This window comes from Balaenoptera ricei, chromosome 2, assembly GCF_028023285.1.
Source record: "Balaenoptera ricei isolate mBalRic1 chromosome 2, mBalRic1.hap2, whole genome shotgun sequence".
In the NCBI taxonomy this organism is placed as follows: Eukaryota; Metazoa; Chordata; class Mammalia; order Artiodactyla; family Balaenopteridae; genus Balaenoptera; species Balaenoptera ricei.
The window spans coordinates 59,691,489-59,708,339 of record NC_082640.1 but is presented as its reverse complement, the minus strand read 5'-3'; positions in this window follow the sequence as shown (position 1 = coordinate 59,708,339).

Sequence of the window (16,851 nt, the reverse complement as noted above, 5' to 3'; positions counted from 1 at the left end):
TATAGAATGTGTGGCATTCATGAATAAATTATAAGACTCTCTGGTTTTAAATAATAATTATTTGCTTATCTTGTGACTTCTGCCAGATGGGGCTGTGATGTGCCGAGCCTCATTTCCCTTCTCTTCAGTGAGAGGCACGATTTATCTTAAAATCTCATCAGTCTTATCATCTGGCAAGCTGGAGATGGGTGTTTTGTTTTTTTAAAATATTTTTTAAATTTATTTATTATTTGGCTGCACTCGGTCTTATTTGTGGCACTTGGGATCTTCGTTGCAGCATGCAGGATCTTTTAGTTGCAGCATGTGGGCTCTTAGTTGTGGCATGTGGGATCTAGTTCCCTGACCAAGGATCAAACCCAGGCCCCCTGCATTGGGAGCACGGAGTCTCCCACTGGAGAGAAGCACTGGACCACCAGGGAAGTCCCTGGAGACAGGTTTGTGGAGTCTTAACTGGTTGAGACAGAGTTGAATGCCACTTGTAGCATCGTGAGTTCAAGAAAGATGATTTTCCCCCTCAATTCTGTTGCACAGGGTCGTGTAAACTTTGGCAATTAATATAGGTGATTGACAGTTTTCTCACAAAAATTATCAGGGTTCCAGGTGAAATTGTCTTTAAGTTTCCTTCTGTTGCTAAAGACAGGAGATGGGGGCAGGCTGACTGTTCCACTTCTAGAACTCTGGTTATAAGCTTGATGGGGAAATGCCGTGGTAATTGGGAGGGGGTATTTTTATTTTCTAACTCATCCCCTCCCCATGCTATACTCCACACTGGAACTCAGTCCCTTTGAACAGCCTGAAGCCTGCACTCTGGGCCACATGTCTAGTTTTCTGGCTTGTTTCTCAGCCTCCAGCTGTGCTCACTTGCTCCTTACCTCTACCCACCCTGGTACCAGATCCATCCCCCAAATACCCCTTCCATCGTGCAAACTTCCCTCCCACCCAAGGCACCTTCCACCCTATGAGAAATGTCTCCAACCTCAGCCTGGCATTCAAGGTTCTTCCTGATGTGGCCTCACCTTTTACCACTCCACTGTGTCTCCCCTCGGCCCCTGCCAAATTGGATCGATTTTTCCAATATACAGGCTGGGCTTTCCCACCTCCAGGCCTTTGCTTTCACGGTGACTTTCCCCTGAATGTGTTCTTCCTCCCTCTCCCCAAGTCCAAATTATATCCATCCTTCAAGGGCCTGACTTAACTACTAGGTCTCCAAAAAAGAACATCCTCTCTCTCTCTCTCTCTCTCTCAATACTGGCCCTGTATGTATACTTTCCTTGGGCATTTTTTACAGTTAGCTTTGGGTTGGAGTTGTGTCCATGCTGCACGAATCCAATTAGGCTGGAAAGCTCCATCAGGTCAATGACCTTGTGTTTTCAGCTCTGAATATGCTACCATACCCAGCACACTGTAGGCATTCAAAAACTTGAGTGGATGCATGAATGAATAAATGAGTGGATGAAGTGAGACAGAAATAAACATTATGAGACATCAGAGGAGACAATTCACTCCTGTTGGCCATGGTCAGAAAAGGCTTCGAAGGACAGCGAGGATCTGGACAGGCAGGGGAAAGGATTAGAAAGATCCCAGAGGTGAGATCATAAAGGTGTGCTGGGGACAATGAAAATGTGTCTGGCCAGAGCAGAGGTTCCCCCAGAGAGGCAGGAAATGGCCATATTTGCAAACTGGAGAGAAAGATTTGCTATCGTCAGTCCCAAAGGCAAGAGGAAGGACTTGATGACCTTTGTACGTAATGATTCAAAACTCATGGTCAATGCCAAGTTTTCACAATGAAACCTCTGGGGATGGCTCCTCAGAGATGAAGCTTTAGCTATGTGGGAAAAGAATCTAAAAAAGAGTGGATATATGTGTATGTATAACTGATTCACTTTGCTGTACACCTGAAGCTAACACAACATTGTAAATCAACTATACTCCAATAAAAATTAAAAAAAAAAAAAAGATGAAGCCTTATGTTGGAAAGGAGTGATTCCATTCCATTCAAAGCGGGATGTGTACTCACTTGTACATTCTGGAGGAGGAAGAGCTCTTAGAAATGATCTGGTCAAACCCTCATAATTGGCAGAAGGAGAAACTGAGGCCAAGAGAAGGGAAGACAGCCAGACAGTGATGGAGGCAGGACTGGACCTAAGAGCTCCAGAGGCAAGCGCTATCCATGCCTCCCTGCTGACTCTTTCTCCCTGGGGCAGGGCGGGGGTGGGGGGGAGGGGAAACAGCAGCAATTTGTGGGGTTTTTTTGGTTCAGCTATTCCCAAGGAGACGAGACAAGATGGGACAAGCAAACCCCACAGTCCTTCTGGCAGACACTCAAGGTGTTATGCGGGTTTCAGCCCCAAGGGCCACATTCTGTAGATCTAGAATACATCTGACCCACAGTCATGGTGGGATCAGAGAAGGCCTTGGATGCCTGCTGAAAGCTGGACCTTTATCAGACCGAGGAAGGTCTTTGAGGAGAAGGGGAAGGGTGGGGACTGGAGAGGCCCTAGCAGCTGGTGAGGGAGTACCTGTGGCAGATTGGGAGGGGCTCCCACCTTGTGCATCCAGGTGGGCCAAAGGTAGCCACCTCCCATCTGGCCTTCTCCAAGAAAAGTTTGATTTCCTTTCCCAGTTCTGAGCTTGTCTCTGCCCTTACACAGTGATAAAATTGTGTTCCTTTCCCAGTGATCAACCAGCAGCGGGAAGCAGCAGTTTAGGAAGAAAAGGCTGGCAAAGTGAATGCAGCATGAAACCACCCAAAGATCAAGATCCATTTTGCAGCCTTTGAAGGTCCTGGTGTCTGGCTGAAAGAGATAGTGCAAAGATTTGGGATTAGAGGTTTGTGTTCCCATAGTGGCTGTAACACCAAGCTGCTGTGTGACTGTGGGCAAATCACTCAACCTCTCTGAACCTCAGTTTCCTCATCTGTAAAGTGGGGAGAATGCCACTATCCTCTCTGGGCTTGGAGGAGGATCAAATGAAGGTTCAACTCTACATAAATACTTGTCACTGTTCCATTTATAGTTTCCCTCAACCACCCCCTGCAAGTGATCAGTTCCTGCTCTGCTGGGCTGGAGATAAGAGGACCAAGCAGGAAGCAGCTGGGACTTTGGCAGAAGTGCCACTGGGTAGCAGATCATGGGGCATGACCCATAACTGGAATTCTCAGTGATGAAGGAGAATGGCAGGAAGGAGGGGGGGAAGAAGGAAGGGAAGAGGGCTGAATCCATTCCCTCAGCTCTCGTTTATTTGAGCCTACAGTGAGCCGAGCACCATGCTGGCCCCTGGGGCCTCAGATGAACAAGACTTTCCTTCACTCTTTGTTGCCCCTCCCCCCAACCCGTGCATCTTGCCGGATCGAATCCAGGGCCACGGCAGTGAAGGCGCCAAGTTCTAACCACTGGACCTCCAGGGAATTCCCTTTCCTTCACTCTTGAACAAACAGTTGTTGAAGGACTTTATGAAGATGCCAGGCCCTGGGATACCCCAGGATGGAGAGAGAGGCAGGCGGGCAAATGAGCAACTGGATACAGCGTGGGGTGGACAGAGAGGACCGCACAGAGTGCCCTGGGTACGGAGGGAGGCAGAGGGCGTTCCAGCCGGAGAGAGGCCCCCTGTTCTGAGGCTACATGGACTTCTGTGGCTGGAGGGGAGGGGATGCGTCACGGGGAGAGGGGAGGCTGGGAAGGCCAAGAAAGACCCTGAATGCCACCAAAGATTTGGGCCACATGGTCACAGGGAGCCTCCGAGAAGGGAAAGGCCAGGCTCAGATTCTAATTTGGCTGCACCGTGGCCAGTGGAATGGAACTGGGGGACAAAGCAAAGATGAAGGAGGAAGGAAGAGATGAGAGTCTGGAGACAGTGGGAGGACCCGGTGGCTGCTTGGCTCTCGGGGGTGAGGAAGGGGAGCAGGCACCATGGCGGCGTGTGTTCCCTGCACGGGGAGGGACGGCAGGGGCTGGAGGAGCAGAGCCTCCTCTAGCTCAGGCTCTCTGCTCGCTTTCCAAGACTTCCCTCTTGGAATCAGAAGACGGTGTCTGAATCGGCCTGGATGGCCCAAGCTGTACTGTTCTGGGGTGGGAGCGGGGGTCGGGTGGATGGGTCACTTCCGCAGGCCCTCCCAGCTCTGCCCTTCTGTGCTTCTGTGGTTGTGACTGGATCTCCAGGCTGGAGCTTGACCTTTACTGGTCTAAGCACTGAAGATATGGTAGTTTTCCCCGGCAGGGGGAATTCCAAATAAAAACGAAACTATAAACCTTAGAACACAACATTTGTATGGATGCTGAACATAAGATGGTATCTTTCTAAATTTTCCAATCGCAACAGATGGAATAAATATTTGGAAGCTAAACCTCTTTTGCTCTTTTTTGGAGGGTATATGGGCTTTGCAGTGACCCTAAGCCTGCCTCAACTCACCCATTTATTAGGTCACTCAACTCTGAGGACCTTTAGGTTCCAAGGCGCAGGGACCCCCACGCACACCAGGGGATGGGAAAGGCTATAGGAGCCTCTAATATTCTTCCTGGGGCAGGAGACCCACTGACTCCTCTGTGGTACCTAGCACCTCCCCACCCTCATTCTGAGGGCTCAGCAGGTTCATCCAGGGAATAAGGGCTTTGATGCATTACTCAGGGCTTGCCCCAACCGGCCCTCAGCTGACTCCCAACCTGGGACTCACATGGGCTGGAGCTCAGCTGAGTTCAAGGGAGACCCTTGTGAACAGAAGCTGTCTAGGCCTGGACTGGGAGCCGGGGGAGAGGGAGACGCTGATCAAGTTCAGCTCTGCTGCATGGGCCACAAGGACCCAGAAGCTTGGGGATTTTGTGGCTGGCATGACCTGGAGCTCCTAGCTCAAAGATGGGCATTCAGGGAGAGAGGGATGTAAGCTATGAAAGCTAAATCAGAGCCAAGCCGAGAGACCTAGGCCACAGCACACGGTGGCAGCTGGTGTGATATGGGAAGCCTGGGCCAAGGCTTGTGCCTGGCACATGGTAAGAGCTCAAAAAGTAATGATAGAACCAAATTCCCACCAGCAGACCTCATGCACCCTGGCCCACCACACTGGGGATCTGCCTTGTGATGTTAAACATATGAAGCCAGTACACAGACAAACAGCCAGTGGCCCTCTCCCTGCCCGGTCCTTCCTGGCCTCAGACCACACATCACCTCCAGGAAGCCCTTGGTTTTCACTGTAATCTGGCTTCCTCTGCTCGGAGTGTGGTCTGGGGGAGCCGCACTGGGCAGACCCCAGCCAACCCCATGGTGTGAGCTTGGCATGGAAGTCTCTTGCCTGGATTCCGACTCTAGGTCCAAGTATGACCTAGTGCTGCTCATAACCATGTGGTCTTGGGCAAGCTACTTAACCCTTCCAAGCCTCCATTTCCTCATCCGTAAATGGGGACTAATAATAGTACCTGTTGTTATTTCTCCTAGAGCTGTGTGAGGTTTCAGTGAGAAGTGCCTGGCATACGAGAAGCACTTAATATGTGTTAACTGGATGAATGAACGAGTGAATGAATGAAGAGGGGCTTTCCTAGGGTGTGGCCTAGGGAAACATCTCCTGGCTGGTTAGGACAAGAAAGAGCTGGGCCAAACCCTCTCCATCACTCAGAAAGCAACAGGTGGGCTTCCCTGGTGGCGCAGTGGTTGAGAATCTGCCTGCCAATGCAGGGGACACGGGTTCGAGCCCTGGTCTGGGAAGATTCCACATGCCACGGAGCAACTGGGCCCGTGAGCCACAACTACTGAGCCTGGGCTTCTGGAGCTTGTGCTCTGCAACAAGAGAGGCCGCGACAGTGAGAGGCCCGCGCACCGCGATGAAGAGTGGCCCCCGCTCGCCGCAACTAGAGAAAGCCCTCGCACAGAAACGAAGACCCAACACAGCCAAAAAATAAATAAATTAATAAATTAAAAAAAAAAAAAAAAAAAAAGAAAGCAACAGGGGCCAGCAGGCGAGGGCATAGAAGAGAATGACAGTGAGGAGAACGCCTCCAGGCCTGGGAGGAGGTCTGTGGGACCCCTTCTTGGCAGCAGGAGGGGAGGGAGAAGAGGGTTAAAGGTGGGAGCCGTCCCAGGACTACATGAGTCATCACGAGATTGAATTGCAGGAGCCCAATTTACATGATACATGATAAAGCTCCTTTTGGAAGGAGTGGAAAGAACTTTGGTTTTAAGAAATGATTTAGCCATGAAGAAAGACATTGAGAGACAGAAATAAATGTGAATGCCCAGTCCAAATTCATTCCCCTCAAAAAATGGTCCGACTCCCTGGAAATTGGTGTTGTAAGAGGCATCTCCACCACTCCCACCCAGAGTCTGCCCCAGAGGACCCCCACCCAGAAGAGGTGAGGTGCCCAGTTGCCTAGGAGGGGAAACAGCTTCAAATCCTACAAGTCAGTTCTTTTGTTTAATTCTTTATTCTACGATCTTTATCACCCCACCCCTTTCAAAAGCTGTGGTCCCTATGGGTCATGGGGTAACATCAAGGAGGCAGAAAGTAGCTTGGCTTGCGGGATCTTAGGAGATTTTATTGCCATCTCAGGATGTGGACCTCCCTCGCCTGGAGCTGCAGGGGACGTTTCAGTTGCACTTCACAATCTTGATTTCAATCCTCCTCTCTCCCACCACTATGACAACCAGGGTTTTTACTAGAAGGCCTCAGCATGACATCGTGACCTCCACCCAACATTTATTGGGTGATGCCTCTCCTGGGAGCCCCCAACCCTCACTGGCCTCAATTTGTGAGCTTGTGGGGTCCTACGACATTCACCTTGATGTTTGAGTGCCAGTTCCTCCAGCATGATGTCCAGCATCAACAGGTCAGATGAATACCAATATATTACATAAATCCTACAGGTCAACCAGGAAAACAGTAAAGGCCGACTATCCAAGGCAAAACAGGGGTAAATGATGATTTACCTGATTCAGGTTAATTAAGGGAATACAAGCTGACATAGGACTCAAATATGGCCTGATCCAGGAGAAGTGTGGGAAGGAAGGAAATGCCAACTCTAGCAGCCTGTCCTTGGACCCTGACAGGGAAGCAGAGTCCACATCTGCTGTCCCAATTCCAATAGAAACCACCTATGGGAGATCCATTGGTGACCCCTACAAACCACTGTTCCCAGTGTTCCAGGCTTTGTGTGGCCCCTCCCACTCTGGGCTTGGCCACGTGACTTGCTTTGGCCAATGGGACATTAGCAAGTGTGATACAAGCAGAGCCCACAAGCTCTTCTGGAAACCCAGCTGCCACACTGTGAGGAACTCCAGGCCATCTTGGTAGAGAGAGAGAATCACATACAGAGGCCCTGGAAGGTGAAACACTTCATGAGGAAGAGTTCACATGGAGGAGAGAGAACCAAGACATTCCAGCCGAGCTCCCAGGTAAATTCAGTCATGTGAGTGGCCCCAGCCAACTCCACGTGGAGAAGAACCTGTCAACCCATAGAATAGAGAGAAAGAATAAGTTGTTTTAGCCACAAAGTTTTGGGATGTCTTGTTATGCAGCAATAAATAACCTTAGAGCTGTATGAAAATGAGGTGGTGAGTTCTCCATTCCTGAGGCTATTTAGCTAAAGCCCTGTTGGGGCCAAACTGTGGAGATAATGTTTGCACTGAGTAGGAGGTTGGACTAAGATTACAGAAACCATCCATCAAAGCTTATCTAAATCATGCAAACATTCCATCCTCAAATATGTTAGCTAGGGAGTGAGTATAGTGGTCAAGGCCCTAGACTCAGACTTTCAGGGTTCAAATCCTGGCTCTGCTACTTACTAGCCATGTGACCTGAGGCAAATTACTTAACCACTCTAAGCCTCAATTTCTCCAACTCTAAAATGAGATAACAATAGTGTCTAGTTCTCACAAGGGGATTGTAAAGATTAGATGAAGTAATGTATATAAAGATCTTGGAACAGTGGCTATGACATAGAAGTTAGCTAATATTATCCATAATAACACTTATTATCTCCCAGATAGCCTCTCACACAGCAACAGATCCAAAAGCTCTAGTGATGCCACAAGTCCAGATTTCTGGCTCATATAATACGGTCTCAGGAACTAAGGTGGTCTCCCAGGCTCTGTCAATGCTAAAACTCTGTGGCTCCCTCCTTCCCTCTCTCCCTTCCTGTCACACCACCACACTGCTCCATATTGCAGTCTTTGTGATTTATTATTTTCATATTCCCTCTTTTCAAGGATGAGTCCAAGGATGCTGAGGGGTGTTGGGCCACTATGGCAAATAGCAGGGCATATAGGATTAGGCCCGGGAGCACTTCCCACTGCATCTCATTAAGAGTGACCCCAGAATGAGAAATTAAGAAAATAATCCCATTTATAATTGCATCAAAAAGAATAAAATACCTAGGAATAAATTTAACCAAGAAGGTGAAAGACCTATACACGGAAAACTGTAAGACATTAATGAAAGAAACTGAAGAAGATACAAATACAGGTTTCTTTCACTATACAAAAGTAGAGCATTCTTATGAAAACTTTCGTAAGCTGAAATGATGTAAAGAGAAGAAGCAACTACCTTAGGACATTTTTTACATCTTATTTCGATGTAAAAAATAAATCTAGGTAAGGCACAGATGCTCACAGACACAGTTCAAAGCTACGATAGCTTGATGCTGAGATGCTGAGTGTAGTTCCCAGGGCAGGAGCTTGGTGGTGCCACTCTCGCTGTCACTGTAAGGGCTTGCTACAAAACAAACATTGAACGCTATTTTCACTTTCCACCTTTTTATATAAAAGCAAAAATCCTCTTCAGATTTCTTTTGGTTAGCAAAAACGGGTACTAATGTAGTAGTTCTTTGGTAAAAGCAAAGTAGCACAAAGCAAACTTTCAAAAAGAGATTTACACGTGATACCTGTATATGGAAAAATATTCCATGTTCTTGGATTGGAAGACTTAACATTGTTAAAATATCCATACTACCCAAACCAATCTACAGATTCAATGCAATCCCTGTCAAAATTCCAATGGCATTTTTCACAGAAATAGAACACACAATCCTAAAATTTGCATGAAACCACAAAAGGCCCTGAATAGCCAAAGCTATCTTGAGAAAGAAGAACAAAGTTGGGGCATCACACTCCCTGACTTCAAACTATATTTAAAAGTTATAGTGATCAAAACAGTAAGGTATTGGCTTAAAAACAGAGACATAGATAATGGAACAGAATTAACACCCCAGAAATAAACCCACACATATGTGGTCAACTAATTTATGAAAAGGAAGGCAAGAATATACAATGGGAGAAGGAGAGCCTCTTCAATAAATGGTCCTTAAGAAACTGGACAGCCACATGCAAAAGAATGAAACTGGACCACTATCTTACACCATATACAAAAATGAACTCAAAATTGGTTAAAGCCTTGAACATAAGATCTGAACTCACACGACTCTTAGAAGAAAACATAGGCAATAAGCTCCTTTACATCAGTTTTGGCAATGATTTTCTTGATTTGACAACCAAAAGCAAAGGCAGCAAAAGCAAAAATAAACAAGTGGGATTACATCAAACTAAAATGTTTCTGCACAGCAAAGGAAACCAACAACAAAATGAAAAGGCAACCAACTGAATGGGAGAAAATAATCATATACCTGAGAAGGGTTAATATCCAAAATATATAAAAAACTCTTACAACTCAATAGCAAAAAACCAAACAGCCCAATTTAAAAAAAATGGGCAGAGGATCTGAGTAGACATTTTCCCAAAGACTACAGATGGCCAACAGGGAAATGCAAATCAGAGCCACAGTGAGGTATTACCTCACACCTGTTATAATGGCTATTTTTGAAAGGACAAGAAACAGGTGTTGATGAGGATGTGGAGAAAAGGGAACCTTTGTGCACTGTTAGTGGGAATGTAAATTGGTGTAGCCGCTATGGAAAACAATATGGAGGTTCCTCAAAAAATTAAAAATAGAACTACCACATGAACTAGCAACCCCACTTCTGGGTATTTATCCAAAGAAAGTAAAAACACTAATTCCAGAAGATATATGCACTCCCATGTTCATTGCAGCATTATTTACAGTAGCCAAGATATGGTAACAACTTAAATCCTCACTGATGGATGAGTAGATAAAAAATGTGATAGACATAGAAACAAATATTATATATACATATAAATTTTGTAACTATGTATGGTGATAGATGTTAACTAGACTTATTTGATCATTTCACACTATACACAAATATTGAATTATTACGTTGTATGCCAGAAACTAATATAATGTTATATGTCAAGTATACCTTAAAAAAAAAAAAAAAGAGTGATCCTAAGCCAAGACACTTGGGGCTCCAGGATAAAGATCTATAGACCCTGAAGGGCAAACTAGGCCAGATAGAAGAGAGATGATAGGTGTGGGGGATAGTATTTGCTGCCTCTTAACTTCCTTCATTCAGTCCACAAGTGGACTGTGGCCTGGTGGTGACCACTCAGGGATAAGTAAGACACAGTCTCCAGGTAACTCATAGACTTGGGAGGACAGGAATATCACCAGATAAACTCAGAGGTTCCTTCTGAGTTTTGGGCTCCTGTGTTCAAAACCTTGAAAATTTGGTTTTCAAATTCACTAACTCTCATAGAGCAGAATACTTGATAAACTAAGCAAAGTTTGCTCCGTGCATGTGTAGAGTACATATAGCCTCAAGATCTCCCCCAGTTTCCCAGCCCATCCTTCCTGCAAGAAGTCACTCTTAAGGTTGGTTGGATTCCAATGTACTGTGAAGTCATGTTTACCAGTGAGCAGGGTCATTACTGTGAAAAGGTTCTGCACTTGGACATGGCATGAGAGGGTTCCTCTGCCTCCATGGAGCTCCCTTCACAGGACAGGCTAACCCTGGTTGGCCAAGCCTGGTCATCTCGCTTCCATTCCTATCCTAGGCCAGAGCTGTCCTGGTGCCTTGGTCTCCTGCCCCATGTGCCAGCTGAGGGTGGTACAATTCTGAGGTTCATGTTGGGTTAGAGCAGTGGGTTTCAACCAGGGGACATTTGGCCATGTCTGGATATTTTGGGTTGTCACAACTCTGGGGAGGGTGCTACTGGCATTTAGTGGATAGAAGCCAGGGATGCGGCTACATTGCATCCTACAATGCACAGGATAGTCTCTTACAACAAAGGACTATCTAGTCCAATATGCCAATAGTGCCGAGGTGGAGAAACCCTGGGATAGTGGCAGCAAGAGCCCTCCTAGGCATCCTCCAGAGAGCATGGCCTTAGGGTTTCAGCCCCTCTAAGAATGAAGTGGTCCTCATCTTTTTTCTGCATCTCCCGTGGGTCCATATGGGGGTGAGAAAGCAGTTAGAACAGGGTAGGATTCACACACTCCTGTATCCCTTAGCCAAATATGGTTCTCCAGGTAGCATAACTTTCCCTAACAATACAGCTAGAATGGGGTGGATAGGAAAAATGCTTCCCTCCATCCTCTAGTATATTGGATTTAAAAACTCACTTAGGGGCTTCCCTGGTGGCGCAGTGGTTAAGAATCTGCCTGCCAATGCAGGGGACACGGGTTTGAGCCCTGGTCTGGGAAGATCTCACATGCCGCGGAGCAACTGGGCCCATGAGCCACAACTACTGAGCCTGCGCATCTGGAGCCTGTGCTCCGCAACGGGAGAGGCCACGACAGTGAGAGGCCCGCGTACCGTGATGAAGAGTGGCCCCCGCTCGCCACAGCTGGAGAAAGCCCTCGCACAGAAACGAAGACCCAACGCAGCCATAAATAAATGAATAAATAAATAAATAAACCCCCCAAAACCAAAAACAACAACCAAAAAAAAACTCACTTAGAAAATATTACAAGGGGGATTTCCCTAGTGGTCCAGTGGTTAAGACTCCACACTCCCAATGCAGGGGGCCCGGGTTTGATCCCTGGTCAGGGAACTAGATCCTGCATTCTACAACTAAGAACCTGCATACTGCAACTAAAAAAAAAAAAAAAAAAGATCCCGCATGCCACAGCAAAGATCCTGCACGCGACAACAAAGATCCTGAGTACTGCAACTAAGACCCAGAGCAGCCAAATACATAAATAAATAAACAAACATTAAAAAAACATGACAAAGGGCTTCCCTGGTGGCGCAGGGTTGAGAATCTGCCTGCCAATGCAGGGGACACGGGTTCGAGCCCTGGTCTGGGAGGATCCCACATGCCACGGAGCAACTAAGCCCGTGAGCCACAACTACTGAGCCTGCGCATCTGGAGCCTGTGCCCCGCAACAAGAGAGGCCGCGAGAGTGAAAAGCCCGTGCACCACAATGAAGAGTGGCCCCCGCTTGCCACAACTAGAGAAAGCCCTCGCATAGAAATGGAGACCCAACACAGCCAAAAAAATAAAATAAAATAAATAAATAAATAAAATCCAGCCATTCATATAAAAACAAAACAAAACAAAACAAAACAAAAAAATCTCACTAAAAAAAAAAAAACAAAAAACATGACAAGGACATTCACTGCAGCACTATTGAAACTGAAAAAGATCAAAAACAACCTAAACGTCTATTAACAGGGACCAGATAAATAATACATTCAACAGTGAACGATATATTAACACAGTGGAATTCCATGCAGCTGTTGAAAAGAAGGAGACAGCCCTAATAATGATATGAAACAATCTCCAAGACCTATTGTTAAGAATGCCAGTGAGATGCAGGAACAATGTGCTTGGTTTCCTAATACTTGTGAGAAAATATATTTGCAAATATTATTTAAATGTATGTGCTGAATATGCATTGACTCAAAAAGATGCATAGGAATCCAGTAACAGCGGTTGTCTGGTTGTCTCTTGGGAGGGGATCTGAGGCCCAGAGGGGGCAGGAATAGAAGACATTTCACTCTGTGTCCTTTTGCATCTTTTGAATTTTATATTCTATCCATATATTATCTAGTCACAAACAAATACATGCTATAACATGGTTGAGCCTTGAAAACATTATGCTAAGTAAAAGAAGCCAGACATAAAAGGACAAATATTACATTCCACTTATATGAAGTACCTAGAAGAGGTAAATTCATAGAGACAGAAAGTAAAGTGGTGGTTTCCAGGGGCTGAGGGGAGGGGGAATGGAGAGCTGTTGTTTAATGGGTACAGAGTTTCAGTCTGGGAAGATGAGAAGGTTCTGGAGATGGATGGTGGTGATGGTTGCATAACATTCTGAATGTACTTAGTGCCACAGAACTGTACACGTAAAAATAATTAAGATGGTAAATTTTATGTTATGTACACTTTACCACAATAAAAAAAATGACAATCTATTTAAAAAAATATATTTTACAAGTTCATTGTCTAATGATAGTAAATATTTTAGGCTTTGCAGGCCCTATATAGTCTCTGTTGCAAGCAATTAATCAATGTGAAAGCAGCAACTGTTGACAATACATAAATGAATGAAAGTGTCTGTGTTACAGAAAAACAGGCAGAGGCTGATCGGATTCGGTCCACTGGCTGTAGTTTGCCAACCTCTGCTCCATGGCACTCAGTCCCCTCATTTGTAAGATGGGGACAATAATGTACCTACTTCATAGGGTTGTTGTGGGAATTAAATGGAGTAATGTGTCAAGGACTTTGCTCACTGCCTTACACACAAGAAGCAGACAATAAATGTTAGTGATTATTGTTGATGTGGTTGTTGAGATAGGTGCTGAGCACACAGAGGAAGGAGGTCACCTTTACTTAGCACCTACTGTGCACATAGTAGGACTGAGTATTAAAGGGACAGGACTTCACTTTGTTATTTTTATGTTACTGAATAAAAACATCTCATGTTGGCAGAGAGCTTTGTGCATTTGGTCCATTATCTCATTTCATCTTCATGATTACTCTCTGGGGTAAATTTCCAGAGCAGGAAGCCAGGACTCTAAGTTCACTCTGCTAGGAAGAGCAGAGGGAAGGTTTGAATCCTCAGCTATCTTATTTCAAAATCCATGTTCTCAACCAGGGGTCGTACTGCCTACCCCTTCTCCACCCAATCCCTACTGCCACCCTGGGAAATTTGGAAATGTCTGGGGTGTTTTGGTGGGGAGGGGTGTTAAAGAATGGAGAGACACTACTGGAGTTTAGTGGCCAGGATCCAGGAATGTCCTACAGGACAGCCCTGTAAAATGAAGAATTATCCGATCCCAAATGTCAGTGGTGCCCCATGGGGGAGCTCCATTCCACATCATGCAGCCCGGACCAGCTCACAGTCATATGGAGAGATGGGCTCACCAAGAACACAGAGGGAAGAGCACCGGCAGGGAGAGGGGGTGGGCAGCAACGTGGCATGGGGGTGTGCATTTCAGACCTGCCGGGAGTAGAAGGGACAGGTGGCTCAAGTTGTTAAATTTTAAGTTCAGTGGATCCTTTAAGCTTTCCCCTAAATTTGCCTGAAAGAAGCAGTGTGGTATAGTAAAAAGAGCACTTAGTTTTCAGGGGCTGAAAGCACTGACCAGCTGTGCAACTTGGGGCAACTGAATTGACCTCTCTGGGCTTTGAGCGAAATGAGGATAATGACCCGTGTCTGTCCCCTTGCAGGGCTGCAGAGAGGATCCGATGAACAACAGAGTGAAAGGGAAAGAATTTTACTAAATGAATCATAAAGCAATTGTCAACAAAATCAAGCTCTTCCTTTTTAAATCTTGATTTTGGCTTCCACAGGCTGTGTGGAGGTTTATCTAACAGCCCAGGTGCAGGCCTGCCACTAGCTGCCCCTCCTGCCCAACAAATTGAGATTTAGCTTTGATTGCATCTGCAGCAAAACCAGGCAGCGTGAAAAATGAGCCCAGGAAAGCAAAACGACAGTGCTTCCCGTTGGCTGTAACTCCTCGGAGCCGTGGAGAAGCCATCCGTATCCAGACAGATGTTGAGCCAGAGAAGGGGCTGGAACAGCTTGATGGGGTCACCTACCGGTCAGGCCCCACAAGCTGTTTTTCCCCTGGGGAAAGGAAGGGTTAATAGTTCCTTTGGTCAAAATGTCAAGTTGGAATTAATCTATATAAATGTCAAGCCTGCTCTGTAAGCAAAAATGAGGAGGTTCGTCATTGCAGAAAGCCTGTCTGCATGATAAGGAACAGACATGTTATCTACAAAGCTCTGATTTCTATTTTTCTACCCAGAGACCAGATGGATCCCTGGCCTCTTGAGATGCAGCTAATCGTGGTTCTAGCTCTGCAATTCCACACCTTCTGAAGCTTTCCCCAAGCTATCTGCAAGGGTCTGGGGGCTGTATCTCATGGCCTCTCTCCTCTGCCTCCCTTTTGTCTTTTGTCAAACCAGCCAAGAAACTTGACCTATTCTCTTGTTCCAAAAACAACACCAGAAAATCAGTCCTAGAAGGATCCCAAAACAAGAAGAATTTGTTTTGCCAACACAGCAGTCAATCTTGTTTTGCAGAAAACAGGATTTGGAGTCAAAATCCTTGGGTTGAAAGCCCAACTCCCTCACATACTAATAGGGTGACCTCATGAAGTCACTTAATCACTGGCTTCAGTATTTTCATCTGTAAAATGGGGTGGCCAGTCTCTACATTAAAGAGATGCTGTGAGGACTAAATTAGATTAGTCATGTGAATGGTAGGCACATATTATGTGCTCACTTCAGTTAGAACTCTTTTTTCTACAAATTGGTTTACATAGAAGGAATGTGTAGTCTGGCAAAACTTCAAAGTCTGGAAGTTGGTCAGGCTTCAGGCAGAGTTTGATCAGGGTCCTAGCTCTGTCTCTTTGCATTCCCTAGGCTCTGCTCTCCTCTGTGTAATTGTTTCCTTTTCTGTCCAGCTTCCTTCAAGATTACAAAATGACTACCATTGTTTTGGGTCTCACATCTACCCTCTGCAACATCCAGAAGAAGAAAGCTCCTTGTACTTTGACCATTGAACAAAAGTCCTCTTCACTTTGATTATAATATTTAAGGTCAAGTACTCTCTTCTGAACCAATCACTGTGACTGGGGCTATGCTTTGCCCTGTTTGGCTTAGGCTTAGGTGGCAGAGGGATGGAATTACACTCAGTACCCTTAGGTACCCTGAGATCTAGGGATCATCCACATGGGATCCTGCTTCTTCATATTTGTGTCTGTAAAGCCTGGCACAATGTAAGAGCTTGCTGAATGAATGATTACTGTTGAATGAGGATTACAAAATCTGAGAGAGGTTGTGTGTGGTTAGAACATCTAATCTTTCTCTGAATCAGCTGCCCAGTTTGTGGTAATTTCCCAGATACTCTCTTCAATGAAATCCCAAATTACAAATGTTGACCTTCACCTTTCCCCAGAGAACAACTTTCTTCTTCCGGTAACATCAGTGAAAGCCTAAATAACTCCCCCTTGCCAGGGCCTCCTGAGCTATCTTTACACAGCTCACTCCTGCAGACAGCATGGAAATCAAAACTCCAATTCCATTTTTAATCACTGGATCCAATAAAGCATATTAAATTTATCTTTAAGTAGCTTTTTAAAATTTTATTTAATGGAAGTGAGGAGGAAATTGAGGTTTGAAAGGGCAAGGCTTTTTACAAAAATCTTTTATCAGAACGTGTGGGGGCCAAACCCCAGGCAGCCGTCCTAAGGGACATTCTCCGCTGCTCGCACAGAGATCCTGGCAGGGAGAGAGTACAGTGTCTCAGGGGAGCACAGCCACATTACCCAGGCCCTGGGGTACGACAGAAGAGATGGAACAGCAGGGCCCTGCTCTTCAGAGATCTCCTGTCCTGGGTCCAGCTGAGCACCCAGAATGGGAGGAGACGGGAGGGGTTCAGACCCACATATCCTGCTGGTAATTGCCTGGATGGCCCACTGCCTCCTCAAACTTACCTTGTCCAAATACGGACTCATCATCTTGCTCCTGCCTGCTGCTCCCCGTCTCCTGTATCCAGCT